Source organism: Coptis chinensis, chromosome 8 (assembly GCF_015680905.1).
Source record: "Coptis chinensis isolate HL-2020 chromosome 8, ASM1568090v1, whole genome shotgun sequence".
Lineage (NCBI taxonomy): Eukaryota > Viridiplantae > Streptophyta > Magnoliopsida > Ranunculales > Ranunculaceae > Coptis > Coptis chinensis.
In genome coordinates this window covers 3,557,051-3,573,074 of record NC_141463.1, presented here as the reverse complement: position 1 = coordinate 3,573,074, position 16,024 = coordinate 3,557,051, and the positions used below count along the sequence as shown (strand labels likewise).

Genomic DNA, 16,024 nt, shown 5'->3' with positions numbered 1-16,024 from the left:
AAGGAGGAAGGGGGCGAGCTCTCGACTCCACGATCAAGATATCATCGCGGACTCGAGAGGGGGCATCTGTAGTGGCATGATTCTGTCTTGAAATAGCATTGGGATTTGGGCCGGACTTAGCTTTAACCTCTGAGGGCGCTGCGGCACCAGATTGGGATGGCAAAGACGTGGTCAGTCGCGACGAAACCCTACACATGGAGGGAGTGGACCAGGAGATGAAAAGACAGGTGGAGGGTTGAGATGAAAGGTGGTCGCGGTACGGAAACCCTACACGTGGAGGGGAGTGGACCAGGAGATGAAAGGACAGGTGGAGGGTGGAGACAAAAAGTGGTCGCGGTACGGAAACCCTACACATGGAGGGGAGTGGACCAGGAGATGAAAAGACAGGTGGAGGGCTGAGATGAGAGGGGGAGGGGATATAAAAGAGAAGAGAAGAGAAGAAAGGAGAGGGGAGAGAAAAGAAAAAAAGAAAGGGGGGTGGGGCAAGAGGAGGCGGCCAAGAGGAGAAAGAGAGTGTCTTGGGAGGAAAGTGGAAGATAGCCATTTGTAATCAGTAATCTAAAGAAGAGTTTGCCATTACCATTTTGTGTTGTAACAGGTTTCTTTATTGGGTTGTTATATAGTGAGTGTAACACTTTGTGTTACATTATAAATTCCCATAAATTAATTAGCAGTAAATGAGGCTCAGCCCCTTGGTTCTAACCTGGTTGAGTATAAACTCCCTCCTAAGTCCTATCGGCCATACCATGTAACATTCTTATTATTTAGGTCTCATTAAATAACCTCCCTGTTTTCCAAAAAAGAGATAAAATTTTGTCCGTTTTTTATTTCCCGTTTCATCTTATTTATTTTTTTAACTCTTTTGGGATTAAATATATGTAAATGTATTTTTACACACACACACACACATAAATACATTTACATGATCATCGGAGCTATAAAAACTTAAATTTATATAGTAACTTTTGGGATTGAAAATTTCTTAACACCTGACAGAATATATGTAAAACTATATTTACATAGTCACTGGAGCTATAAAAACTTAAATTTACATAGTAACTTAATATATGGAAAATTAAATTTAGAATAGTGTGTTTACAAGTCTGCAAAAAAATAAAAAAATTATGCATGATAAATTGTTTTCACATAACATTGATTTGAAATTGACCAATCTAACATCTGATAGAACGAACTCATGTAATTTTATACGACTAGCTTGTTAAAATGTATTTTTACACAATAGATTACTACAATTGATATCCGACATAACTAATCTATGTAAATTTAAATTCACACAGTAACTTGTTGTATGAAAAGTAAAATTTTCATAGAAAAAACAGATCGATCATAACCCATGCAAAATTATTTTTACACGGTATATATTTCTGAAACAGAACAAACCCAACTGTTTTACCAATTGAAAAACCAGCTAAAACGATAAACCAACTGAAAAGATAAAACAGATTCCCATTACATCATTTACCAACAACACATTAAGCCAAATCAGCCTTTTTACTTCCAGAATTTTAACAATTGTAGTTATTACATCAAAGATCTAACAAATCCACCAAGAGCTGATTAAACAAAAATCAACTCATCCTTTATTGCATTCTTCTTTTGGATTCCATGTTCTTTGTTGGGATATGGTTAACTCTAAGCCTTTCTCAAAATCTGCCACAAGACCAATCGTAGGTAATGCGGAAGCTCTAAAGGTCTTGTACGACTTATTCTTGTTTACCTTCTATTACAATGAGAGAAAACCAGTTAATAACAAATATTATTAATGAAAATTTTAAAAATGTATAAATGAATTACTATACAAATTTAAAAGTGCATAGTAAAACTACTATCACTACTAAAAATATGATTTTTTGCTGCGGCCAGTTGTGGTGGTGAAAAGTTCAAAATTCGTGACAACATGTGTTTTGTCATGAGAAAACTTTTAGCCACACTCGAGGCGAAAAAAGGTGTGGAAAGAAATTTGTTGCCATGACTTTTGCCACCGCTGCAAGAAAATGAACATTTAGCCACGGCCATGTTGTGGCAAGACATATTTTTTTTGTTTGAATTAATTTAATTTTGTCAAAATAAATGAATTTCTTTTTGTAGCGAGCACGGCCGCTGCCAAAAGTATTTATTGGCAATAAATGTTTTTCCAGACATTATTTTTGGTTTTTTTTTTTGGTTTTTTTTTTTGGTTTGTTTTTTTTTTTTTGCAGCAAATGGCCGCGGCAAAAAGTGTTTTTTTAATATATAATATATATAAATTTTGTGTATTAAAACCACATAAAACTATGAATGAGAATCTAAATTGAAATTTCATTTCACATAAAAGCTACGTAAACAATTCCAATCACTACCAAATTAAGAGAAACAACAATCCATTTTTGGAGTATTTCAATATCACACAAACAAAAGTATCAAAATATCTACACAAATTTTTTTTGTGTTGAAAGTTCAAAATCCAGCAATACGCATGCATAGTAGTACCATATTCCGCCTATCAGCTCCAAAATCGCAAAAACCATAAAGTTCGGAATCGACCATGCATGTACAAGAAGCCATCGATGGGCATTCATTTTATGTGTAAACAAATAACAATTAACACAAGTTTAGAATTTGCAAGAACTTATGTTATCTGAGTATCATGAAATGACTTTAAAAGTTCATAGCACACATTGGATTAAAAGTTAAAACAATACTTGCAATTTAAAGCCTAACAGGTGGTTACGTTTAGTGGGACTTATACTCAAGTACTAGCAAAGTTTGTTCAACAATATAACAAAAAAGTTTAAATGAATAGAAGGACGTACTATATAAATAATAATGAGTGAAGCCCATTGAATCACATTGAATATATGTAAATTTAAATATGCAAAGTAAAACTATTGTACAAATCTAAAATTGCAAAGTAAAACTACAACACAAACATGAAAATGCAAAGTAAAACTACTACGCAAATTTAAGAATGCATAGTAAAACTATTACACAAATTTAAGAGAATACAAAGTAACACTACCACCACACATTACACAAACATAAAAAACATATTAAAAATACTACGCAAATTTACGAATGCAGAGTAAAAATTATTACGAAAATATAAAAATGCATACTAAAACTACTACATACACAAACATAAAAATGCATAATAAATCCAAACTTGAAATTACAAAACTATTAAAACTATAAAATACCGAGTAAAATCACTTAACAAATGTAAATTCATATTTACAATTATGCATATGAAAATTCATTTTGTCATACAAATTTATAAAAATATGATTAAAGGGTGAAGATTCTCATCAGATTTGGTTTGTTCACTATAGTTTTTGGAGTAACCATCTTCTCAATTCCATCTCCGTTTCTTATATAGAACTTGAAGGTTTTATTTTTTTTTTGTTTGAATTTTTAGCTTTTTCAAAATTGTAGAATTCTTCCTTTTATCTTTTGTTGATTTCATTTTTTTTTGTTGATGGTTCATCTACTTTATTCTCCTGTACAATGTGAATTTAGATTAACAGGATAAGCTATTTTAGATATAAAAAGCTAGAGAGAAGGAAGTGAGAAGGAAGATAAAAAATATAAATATTCACGGGTGGTCTGCTAAGTGGGGGTATTTTTGTCAGTTTCCTATTTTCTAAAAAGCATAGAGGTTTTGTGAGTTGTTACAATTTTGAGGGGGTTTTAATGGACCCAATTTTTAATCGGAGAGATTAAACTCAAATCCTGAATTAATTAGTATTATTCTATTTAAAATCTCAGTTAATTAACATTTATATTATCTACTATCTATATACTAAAGCAGAGACCTCTAATTGAGGATTTTCTCTTTCCTGTGTGGCACTCTAATATGAGAGAGTTAGTTTTTTCTCTCTCCTATGTGGCACTCTAATATGAAAGATAGTCTTTCTAATAGCTTCTACAATCTCACATACATAGAACCTCTTAGGAGAGTTTGAGTGTATTTCTAATTATTATATTTGGAGAGTTTGAGTGTATTTCCAATTCTTACATATTTGATCAAATAAAAAAAATTGCTAAAAAATAGGTGATTTGTAAAAGGTAATTTTCTATTATGAATCAAACACTTTTAGTGTTCAAATTCTTATATATTTGATCAAATAAAAAAAAAATGTAATTTGTAGAATTCCTTATTACAAATCATACAATTTTAGTGTTTATGATAAAACACCGACTTATTTCGAATATATTCTTAACACGGCCTCAAAACATAGTTAAAAACAATTATACAAAAAATAATATCACAAACTATATAATAGAAAATGAAAAAAAAAATAACGGCAAAGCAATAATGACAAATATTTTTAAAAATTGCTAAAAAATAGGTGATTTGTAAAAGGTAATTTTCTATTATGAATCAAACACTTTTAGTGTTCTAATTCTTATATATTTGATCAAATAAAAAAAATTGCTAAAAAATATGTAATTTGTATAAACTAATTCCCTACTACAAATCATACAATTTTAGTGTCTATGATAAAACACCTGACTTATTTCGAATATATCCTTAACACGGCCTCAAAACATAGTTAAAAACAATTATACAAAAAATAACATCACAAAATATATAATAGAAAATGGAAAAAAAAAAAAAAAACGCAAAGCAATAATGACAAATATTTTAAAATATATATAATACTAAATGAAACTAACGTAAAAAAACAATTAATGGGGAACCGAAAACTGGATGCAAATGTATCGAACTAACCTCAAATAATATTTAACGGAAAATCAGAAACTGGATACAAATGCAAACATTAAACTAATCTTAAAGAGTAATTAATAGAAAATTGTAATATATATGGATACAACTGTATTAAACTAACCTCAAAGAATAATTAACGGAAAATCAAAACTTAGATGCAAATACATCAAACTAATATAAAAAAATAATTGTCGGCAAATCGAAAATTGGATGCAAATGCATTAAGCTAACCCTCAAAGATTAAATTAATATGAAATCAGAAACTGGATGCAACTGTATTGAATTAACATTAAAGAAAAATTAATTATTAATTGGAAACATGATGCAAATACGTGGAACTAATATTAAAAAATAATTAATGGGAAATCGGAAACCGGATGGAACTGCACTGAGCTAATCTCAAAAATTAAACTGGATGCAAATGTATTGAACTAACCTCAAGAAATAATTAATGGAAAATAGGAAACTGGATGCAAATTCATTGAACTAATCTCAAACAATAATTAATGAGAAATCGGAAACTAGATGCAAATGTAACTTTATCAAATAATAAATGAGAAATCAGAAACTGGATGCAAATGCATTAAACTAATCTCACAGAATAATTAATAAGAAATCAGAACCTGGATGCAAATGCATTGAGGCCCGACCTCAAAGAACAATTAATGAGGGGAATGGAAATTGGATGCAAATGTATTGAACTAATTGAAAAGAATAATTAACGAAATCGAACTGGATGCAAATCAGATTGAACCGATCTCAAAAAATAAATAACGGAATTGAAAATTGGATTTAAATCAGATTGAACTAACCTCAAAATATAAATAACGGAAATCGAACCTGGATGCAAATGCATTGAACTAACCTCAAAACATAGTTGGGTTATATGTTGTGGGAATGTCTCGATAAGTATAGTTTTGCATTTAAAATGATGTTTACCTTATCTCTTTCCGTATGATTGGGAACTCTTTGCTATTCAAGTAGCTACAATATATATGAACTTCACTTTATTAGGCAATCTCACAAAACTTCAATCAAACTTCTATTATTAAACAACAAAATGAAGTTGAATGGTTTTATTAAAGGTACATGAGTTATTTTTTTTTAATGAAGAATGAGGTTTTCACGTTATAAGAAATTTGGTTGAGTGATCAATATAATATTAATATATAATAGTTTTGCATATTTGCAAATATTTTTCAAAATAATTAATATAACAACACCCGTTCGTAGATAATCTTTGAAGATTTTACATAGTAAGTCATGCATAATTTAAAGAATAATTAATGGGAAATCGGGAACTGGATAATCTTCAATGATCCCACATAGTAAATCAAACATAATTTACTTTTTATGTCATGTTTGCAAGGACACTACAGATGGATCAGTAGAAGTTGGTATTATACACCACATTGGATAATTAAAAAAAAATCGAAATTGATTCAAATGCATAACTGAGCTCAAAGAGTAATTAACGGAAATTGGAAACTTTATGCAAATGCAATAAACTAAACTAAAAAAGTAATTAACTAGAAATTGAAAATTGGGTGCAATTGCATTAAACTAACGTCAGATAATAACTAAAGGGAAATTAGAAATTGTATGCAAATCCTTGAAAAATATTTAACAGGAAATCGGAAACGGTATGCAAATACATCAAACAAACATCATATAATAATTAATGGGCCGAGAAATCGGAAACTGGATGCAAATGCATTGAACTAAACTCAAAAAATAATTAACATAAAATAAAAAAACCGAATGCAACTGCATTAAACTAACTTCATAGAATAATTGGTGGGAAATCGGAAACTAAATGCAAATGCATTGAAATAATTTCAAAAAATAATTAATGGGAAATCAGAAACCAGATATAATTGCATCGAACTAACCTCAAAACATAAATAATCAGAGACTAGATGCAGATGTATTGAACTAACCTTAAATAGTTATTAACGGGAAATCGAAAACTGGATCCAAATGCAATGAACTAATCTCAAAGACTAATTAACGAAACATTGAAAAATGGATGAAACTACACTGAACTAACCTAAATGAATAATTATCAGAAAATTATAAATTTGATGTAACTGCATTGAACTAACCTCAAAAAATAATTAACGGGAAATCAAAAACTTGATGCAAATGCATTGAACTAACCTCAAATAACAATTAACATAAATTCGGAAATTGGATGCAACTGCATTGAACTAACATCAAAGAATAATTAACTGAAAATCAAAAACTAAATGCAACTGCATTAAACTAACCTCAAAGAATAATTAACAGAAAACCAAAAACTAGATGCAAATCAGATTAAACTAAAATAAGATATTAACTAACGGAAAATCAGAAATTGGATGCAAATGCATTTGAAATATCCTCAAAAAAATAGTTAACCTGGAAATCGAAAGTCGAATGTAACTGCATCGCACTGACCTCAAAGCATAAATGTCCGCTTTTTTAGCCTTCTCACATGAGTAATTACGAGTAATTAGGAATCCAAAATGAAAGTGAGTTTAAAAAAAAACAGACTCTTACATGTATGCAAACTGTATAGAAATTGTAAACTATCGAACTAACCTAGAAAAACAATTAACAGTAAATCAGAAACTGGATGCAGATGTATTGAACTAACCTCAAAGAGTAATTAACGAGAGATTAGAACCTAGATGCAAATGCAATAAACTAATCTCAAATACTAATTAACGAAGCATAAAAAACTGGATGCAACTGTACTGAATTAACCTTAATGAATAAGTAACGGGATATCATAAAATGGATGTAATTGCACTGAACTAACCTTAAATAATAATTGATGGGAAATCGAAACTTGATCTAACCGCATTGAACTAACCTCAAAGAATAATTAATGAGAATTGGGAAACTGGATGCAACGTACTACATTAAACTAACCTCAAAAGAATAATTAATGAAAAATCATAAACTTGATGCAAATGCATTCAACTAATAACCCTAAAATATATTTGTATTATATGTAGGGGGAATAAATGTCTCGACAAATATAGTTTTGCATTTTAAGTAGTGTTTATCATACTTCTTTTATTGTGATTGAGAATGCCTTGCTATTCAAGTAGCTTTAATATTATCTTCACCAAATTGGACATTCTCAAAAAACTTCAATCAAACTTCTATTGTTAAAACTAACAATGAAAAGAAGTCGATGAGTTTTATCAAGGTTTGATGCTTCCTTTTCATAGAGAGTGGTACAAGAAATTTAATTGAGTAATTAATATAATTTTCATATCTCATAGCTATGCATAGTTGCTAATATTTTTTAGAATAATTTAATATAACGGCACCCGTTCGTAGGACACGTTCATGTGATGAATCTTTTCAAGTGGGAGTAGTGTATTCTTTGAGGATATGGAAACAATCAATCTGTTTTAGTGATTTGTACACATTAGTATGTAAGCTGAGCGGTGATGATTTACCGTTAAATCACCGTAAATCTAATAAAACTATTATACAAGCTAGATCAAGTTTAAGATAATTTCATTTGAAAATTACGGATTAATATCCTAAACCACAAAGTGAAGAGGCTATCTCAATTTGATCCCTTAGTTTCCAAATACTTATACACCATAATCGCTGCTTTCGACTATCTCAATTTGATCCCCTTAGTTTCCAAGTACTTATGCACCATAATCACGCTCATTAACGATATTTCGGTTTATTTTCAATAAAAATATATTTTGATTCAAAATTTTGTCGCTAAATCACCATAAATCTAAAAAAACTATTATACAAGCTAGATCGAGTTTAAGATAATTTTATTTGAAAATTATGGATTAATATCCTAAACCATAAAGTGAAGATGCTATCTCAATTTGACATCTTAGTTTCTAAGTACTTATGCACCATAATCACTGCTCATTGACATATTTCAATTTATTTCCAATAAAAATATATTCTGATTCGAAAATTTGTGTGAGACATTTTATAAAGCCTTTTCAGCACACAAAAATATTTAATAGATCCCGGGCATATGCCCGGGTCCAAACTCTAGTATATTACTAAATGTATTATTACTTCACGAGATTTAATGTAGGTGGTTCAAGAAAATAGAATGAAAATTTATTATATTGAAAAGTATAATTTTAGTGAATTGATTGATTGACAAATCAAGGGTCTGAAAGAGTGAAAGATGAAGTTCTCAAAAATCCCAGTATTGAAATCTCTTTCATACCATGTATTGTAATACTAGTATATAGTCTGTGCCCACGATACTGTTTCAAATTAGGCCCAAAAGAACCCCAACCAACAAAATAACTACTGTTGTCCAAATCAACAATGATCTAGTACTTTTTCAAATTAATATTTTAAACTCCACATATTCTATAAGACTTTGGATCTGCCATATTATAATTTGTGAGAAACAATTATAACTGGATGAGCCCGACGGAGCTACAGGCCCACACCAAACCTTTTCATTATATAGAAAAAGATTGTTGAAGAACTCTGAAACACAAAAGTTTCGTTCCACCAAATTTCGCATATTGATAGGAATGATAAATCCTCAACATTTCACCGTCAGGCGTCAACATCAAGTGGGACAAAATTCCACAATGTGGGCACCGTCAACATTTAACTGATCCAGAAAAAAGATACATCCTCAAATCTGGCCCATCTCAAAAGTGATTGCCTGTTTAAAAAACAGAAACAACCCCACGTCCCCACTCCGCATGAATTTCCTCAATACAAAAACACGTTTTCATTCCTCGAAGCAATCACAAACCCTATCCTTCTAGTCACTAACACTTCACACCAAATTCAATCTCATCCATGCAGCTGTCCAACCCACTATTCTCTTCTCCACGTGTCATCTCATATATCTCCTTTATGTCTTGCGCGTAATCCACACACTCAATATTCAACCAATCAAAACACGTGACCGAGTTTAAACAAAAACAACATCTTCTCGTCTAATATATATCATTAAATTATGAGGATTATCTATTAATCTCAATCATCTCATAATTAATAACCAATTAAAATTAAAATATAATCTTCTTCTCCCCATTTATAACTCTTCTTCTTCTTTTCTATCTCTCAAACTCTTATTTTTCCCGTTATCTTTATTTTCCGTTACCGTTAAATCAAACATTTTCCGTTAGGGTTTCTCTCTCAGATCGATCGTTTTCTCTCAAATTTTATCAAAAATCGTATCTTTCTGTGAGAATCGTAGGGTTCGTAGGGTTTTGAGGTCTATAACGATCTCAATTAGGGTTTTTCTGAAAGATGTTGGGAACGGGATTACAATTTGGTCGAGGTGGTGTACAAGGAGAAGACAGGTTTTATAATCCAGTCAAAGCAAGAAGAAACCAACACCATTATCCTCATCCTCAAAATCATAACCAGCTTTCAAGAACTAATAAGAACAACAATAACAATAATGGAAGTAGTGGACCACCAGTTGTTTCAAACAAGGGCAAATCTGTCATTCTAGATAACATCGAGCCGGAAAATCGAGCCGGAAAGGCAGAAGAGAATGTTCAAAAAACTGTCCCGGCTGCTTTGACTGTTAATAATAATAATGATAATAATCTTGATCGGTTTCTCGAGTCGACTACGCCATCGGTCCCGGCTCAATATCTATCAACGGTTGTTGTTACATTTTATTTATTATTTGTTTTAATTTGAGTGTTTTAGATTTTGGTATTGACTGTTTTTGTTTTTGTGTGTAGACAAGGATGAGAGGGTTGAGGACATGTGATGTGGAGTACCAACCTTATTTTATGTTAGCTGACTTATGGGAGTCTTTTAAAGAATGGAGTGCTTATGGTGCTGGGGTACCTTTAATACTCAATGATAGTGACTCTGTTGTTCAGTACTATGTGCCTTATTTATCTGGCATTCAAATATATGGCGACTCGATGAAATCGCCTAAGTTAAGGTATTGACTCTGTACAGAATGATGGGTTTTGGAATATTTTGTCTTGTTATTTGAACTATTGTTAGCTTGTGTATTGAGATTGTGGAAATGTATGTTAGTTTTGTGTTTTTGAATTCTGCTAGGTAGTAGATGCTGGTTGTGCATGCATTATGCTTAGAAATGTTCGCTACAATTTTTATGCTAGTGAAGAAGTTGAAATATAAATTAGTTTGAGACTTTTAGAGTTTGGGAAATAGCTTTAAAAAGAGTTAGTGGCAATATTATTTACATGGGATGAATGATTGATAGATAACTTGAACTTGTTTAATAACATTTTCTCAAGACTGTTAACCTGAACCTTGATTGATATATTTTAAGTCATGCCTCTTTTACTGGTAAGCATGACTTTGTTACCTTGCTTGCATTTTTTGTATGTGCTGGTAGAAAATTCTTATCTATCTTTGTTTGCCCTAAATTTTTGAATCAGTTGGAGAATGTGGAGTATATAGGCTAGTACGTCGAAATAGCAACATTTTGTCCGAGTTCAGCTTTTTAATAGACCGTATTCTTACACGTTTTGGTCTTGATTTGTGAGAATCTTTTGTTTTTGTGAACACAATTAAGGCCGTATTTGGCAACCCAGAGTATATATTTGGCAACACGTAGAGTATATTCTCTTCGTGGGATAAGAAGCTGTATGTAGTATATTTTTGTTTGATCCGCCAGTTCTGCCTTTATTGGCAATACCTTTTGCATGCATGCGGGTGACGAGCGCGATCATAAACCCTTGAAAAGACGGGTGTGAAGAAATCTAAGTTTCTCGAATGCCTAACTTCAAGACGTAAAGGACGTAATCTACTTTTTCGAAACAATTGCTTAGATGATTCAGGGCGGAGTCTTCTAAAGAAAGTTTGGGATATGCCTAAATGACACTCTGTATTATATTCTAATTGCTTAGGATGGTCTATATAGCTTGCCTAATGGGGGATAAATAAATACTTTCGCATTTGTTACCATCCAACACCAGAGTGTTGTACCATAACTAATATGATGTTATAGCCAATCGTTTTAGCTCATTTGATTTTCTGAGCACCAATTGCATATTGTGAAGAAGAGGTCGGAGGAGGGTTTCTTTGAGGGCACTCTGAATTTTGTCTCGGTTAATAATCTCAAGTTCCAGGCTGGCAATGAAAGAGGAATATAGATGCTTTGGCAATACAGAAGAGGAAATTAGTTGATTGAAGATGGAAATGGAAATGCATAAGTAGTGAATAGCGAGTGTACGAGCATGTTTGGAAATGAGAATGGTCTTCGTTCAAGCACTACTTAAGTACCTACCATAATAATAAACATTAACTTTGTATAGGATGAGAGGGTGGGCCTTTGATCAACGGAAAGGTTACTCCAGTATAGCCTGGGGATCACGGGTTCAAATCCGGAAATAGGACCTCCGCATGTGGGGGTAAGGCTGCGTATACTTGACCCTCCCCAGACCACGCACTGGCGGGAGCCTTGTGCACTGGGCTGTTCCCTTCAGTTGTAAGAGATTACCGTGTGCATGTGGGTGACGAGCGCGTCATAAAACCACGAAAAGACGGGTGTGGAGAAATCTTAGGTCCTCATATTTCAAGGATGAAAGAACATAGTTAACATATGTGCTGCTCTTTGGCCTCGGCCCTCAATATTGCCTTATGCTCTGAAGGAGTTATTAGTATCATCTTTTTAGTATTTGTTGTTCTTCTACATGTTTTTGTTTTGTTAATTTGGTTTTTAATTTTTTGTTTTTGATAGAGATTGAAAGAAAGTAAGTCTGTCTGGTGCGGTGATGAGGTCTATAATTAGGACTAGAGTTTCTGATCTGGGTCTAACTCAGAAGTTGAAGACTAACCCTTGGCTGTCTGAGCACCTAAAAACTTCAAAAAAAATTTAAAATTTAAAATAAAATCCATCTTTGTTTATTTATATAATTATATTTGATTTTTCAATGTATATTAGTATATAGGTATGAAATGAAAATTGACCTTTGCCAATTTAAGGAGGACAATCTTGTTCCTCTTGGTATAATGGCTGGGACGCCATAATTAGCTTCTTTATGTGGTTATCCTGATTCTTGGCTTATTTAACCGTGTCATTTTATCCTGGAAACGCCACATACATCAGTACATAAACTAGTCACAGTTTTCACGGATCAAGAAAAAGAAAGAAAGAACATAATTTAAGTTCCTCCAAACACAGAATCTTTAAATGGAAGTCTAGGTTGTAGTTACATAATAGTATGACACTCCATATTTTATTCTAAGTGCATAGGATATGCTCTTCAGCTTGCCGAATAGAGCCTAAATGACTTCACTTATGCTACCATCAAACATTGGAGTGTCGTACAACTACAGTAGTTAATAATATTTTTCATCAGATTTATTGAGCTCATTTGGTTTTCTGAGCAGTAACTTTTGGTTATTGTGAAGAAGTGGTCGGAGTCTTTGAGGGCACTCTGAGCTTTATCTTGGTTAATAGGCTCAAGTTCCAAGATGGCAATATGAAAGTGGAATAGAGACACTTTTGTTGATTGAATAGGGAAGTGGAGATGATAATTAGCAATTAGGTGTACAAACAGATTTGGAAATGGAATGGTTTTTTTTAGCACTGCTAAGTACCTACCATGATAACAAACCATTAATTGTCTAGGCTAAGAGGGTGGGACTTGGTGCATCGGAAAGGTTGTTTGGAGGTCACAAGTTCAAATTGGGAATCCGACTCTCCGCACGCGATAGTAAGGCTGTGCGCCCTGACCCTCCCCAGACCTCGCCCTGGTGGGAGCCTTGTGCATTGGGCTGGGCTGTATAGGATTGGTTTATTTTTCTGGCTCATTGCTTGTTAACGTTGTGATTTATGGAAAAAAGAAAGCTTTTATTTATGACCTTGGTCCTCATAATGTTGACTTTTCTCTTTCATTTGCATGAAAAGAAAGCAAAAGGATTGTAGTTTCTTAAAATTGTTCCTTTACGGTTGAAAGGATTGGTCCATGAACCGTTGTCATTTATAATGCAATCGATTCTTTTTAGAATTCTTTTTAGAAAGCCTGTTCATTCCGATAAGTTTCAAATTTCTAAATGATACATGATGATCTTTGGGAGACGAAGCTTGGTGTTTGTGGCATCTATAGCAGATTCCTTTTCTTACAAGCTTATCAATCTGCCAATCTCAGTCGAGGTTATGATGTGTAATTAACAACATTAAATTTTGCTGTTGCGTTAAAATAGAATTTTTTTCTTTATGAATTCAGCTTCTATATATTACATATTTTTTTCGCTCTCTGGACTGTATTTATGAGAAAATAAAATCTCTTCATGTTAACCTTTAATTGCATGCACCTCCATCACCAACTCACCATCTAAGATCTGAGTTCCGTACCATAGTTAACATCAGTAATTGATAAATCTTCACGTTTTCTAAACAATCGTTTTGAGCTCATTTCATTTTAGAGCATGTATATTGGACAATATGAAGTGGTCAAAGGAGGGTTCCTTTGGGGGAATTCTGAGTTTTGTTAAGAAACTGAAAGTCCCAGATGGAAAAATTAAAGTGAAATTTAAACATGTTTGGCAATAGAACAAAGACGAGCCTATAATGTTGTTCTTATCTTGTGTTTCAGGAGACCTGGTGAGGAGAGTGATGGCGACTATTCAAGGGATTCCAGTAGTGATGGAAGCAGTGATTATGAGCTTGAAACAAGATCAAAATATTTAAGGGAGCAATGGAATCGTCCCCACCTAGTAAGTGAGGCACCTCTCAGAGTGGACAGACTTTCTCTGAAAGATAATCATGTTGCTCTCCAAGAAGGCTCTTCCAGTGATGATGGCGAAGCCGGGAATTCTGAAGGTTGCCTGCTGTTTGAGTTTCTTGAACGGGATACTCCATACAGTCGGGGAACCTTTGGCTGACAAGGCAAGTATCTTATTAGTGATGTTGCATAATCTTCTAACTTAATTAAATCTTCTGTTTTATGTTTATACATTATTGTTTTCTGTCATTTGACAGTGTATTTTCTGTCACAGATATTGGACCTTGCACGAAGATTTCCTCAACTGAAGACGCTAAGGAGTTGTGACTTGCTGTCATCCAGTTGGATTTCTGTGGCATGGTAAGATATTCTACTCACAACTTGTGGAATTTAAGTTGGATACCCTTACTTGGATTTGTCTCTGAATGTATGTTCCACCAGTAACTAATTTCTGGTGTAAATACAGGTACCCAATATACCGGATACCAACAGGACCTACGTTAAAAGATTTGGATGCATGCTTTTTAACATTTCACACTCTGTCTACCCCAATGACAGGTGATCCATAACTTATCTGTTATTCAGTTTTATTTCGTCTTCATTTTACCCGTCGTATACTGCTTGTCTCCTTGTAAATTAGCCTTTCCCAATCTCTTATTTTTGTTTGATAGGTTATGTTAAAATGGCCCTTTCAACTTATTGCAGGTGCTGGCAATGCACAGGGTCCAGTTATGACGTATCCAGATGGGATGGATGGTGTTCATAAAATTTCCCTACCTGTTTTTGGTCTTGCATCGTACAAGTTGAAAGGATCCATGTGGACGCCAAGTGGAGGTTCTGAACGTCAACTATCGAACTCCTTACTGCAGGCTGCAGACAAGTGGCTGAGACTGCTTCAGGTTAATCACCCAGATTTTCAGTTCTTTGCTTCACATGGTACAGTCCCCATGTGAAGGCAGAAGATGAAGACATTGCCCTCTCTTTTGTTCTTCAAGATGGTTGAACTCAGCTGCCATAATGCACGTGCTGACTGATATTACCATGCTTTAATCTTGTGAAAATCAAGATTATAGCTCACACAAGTATAACTTGGTCAGTTTGCATTTCTTATTATTATTAAAAAGGAAAAAAAAAGAAAAAAAAAATAATAAGAAGATAAAAAGGATCAATAGAGTAAAAGTGCCATAAAATAGGAAAGAAGTAGAATAAGGCTCCAGAAAGTTGAAACAAATGGATAGAAAGCCTGTAAAAGGGCTGTACCATCTTGAGGATGGTTTAGTGTTCTGGTACAGTGATATGTTCTTCTTCTAAGCATAGATATTTATAAGTATATCTATATAGGATTATATTCTGAAAAACAAGGGTTTTTTTCATCCCTCCTGAGTGTTTTTCTTCTTTTAGTTCTAACTTTCTAGGGGGATTTTGGTGTTGATGTTGTAGGACGAGAACTTAGTTTCCCCTTGTGATATTAGTGTCTGTGCAAGAGTAATTTATGTTGTTTATTTACAGAGGATTTAGCAGTTGTAGTATTTGGTGAACTATAGTAATAAAAACTGAAATTTAGGTATGTTGTGATTGTTTATTTGTTATTGTTATTATTATTTTTATGCAAATGCTA

General features: G+C 32.9%; 2 non-coding genes and 1 pseudogene across 3 annotated transcripts; all 3 read left to right on the top strand.

Moving 5' to 3' along the window:
• Window positions 1–9,526: 9,526 nt before the first annotated feature.
• On the top strand, window positions 9,527–15,973 carry LOC147479376 (uncharacterized; annotated as a pseudogene). The gene is made up of 6 exons (XR_015205396.1): window positions 9,527–10,354; window positions 10,438–10,646; window positions 14,278–14,570; window positions 14,681–14,766; window positions 14,873–14,964; window positions 15,112–15,973. The product of XR_015205396.1 is annotated as an uncharacterized LOC147479376 (transcript).
• On the top strand, window positions 12,439–12,535 carry LOC147479378 (small nucleolar RNA Z157/R69/R10). The gene has a single exon (XR_015207143.1). It is a non-coding gene; the product is annotated as a small nucleolar RNA Z157/R69/R10 (small nucleolar RNA).
• On the top strand, window positions 12,651–12,784 carry LOC147479377 (small nucleolar RNA snoR80). Its single transcript, XR_015207132.1, has one exon. It is a non-coding gene; the product is annotated as a small nucleolar RNA snoR80 (small nucleolar RNA).
• Window positions 15,974–16,024: the final 51 nt, after the last annotated feature.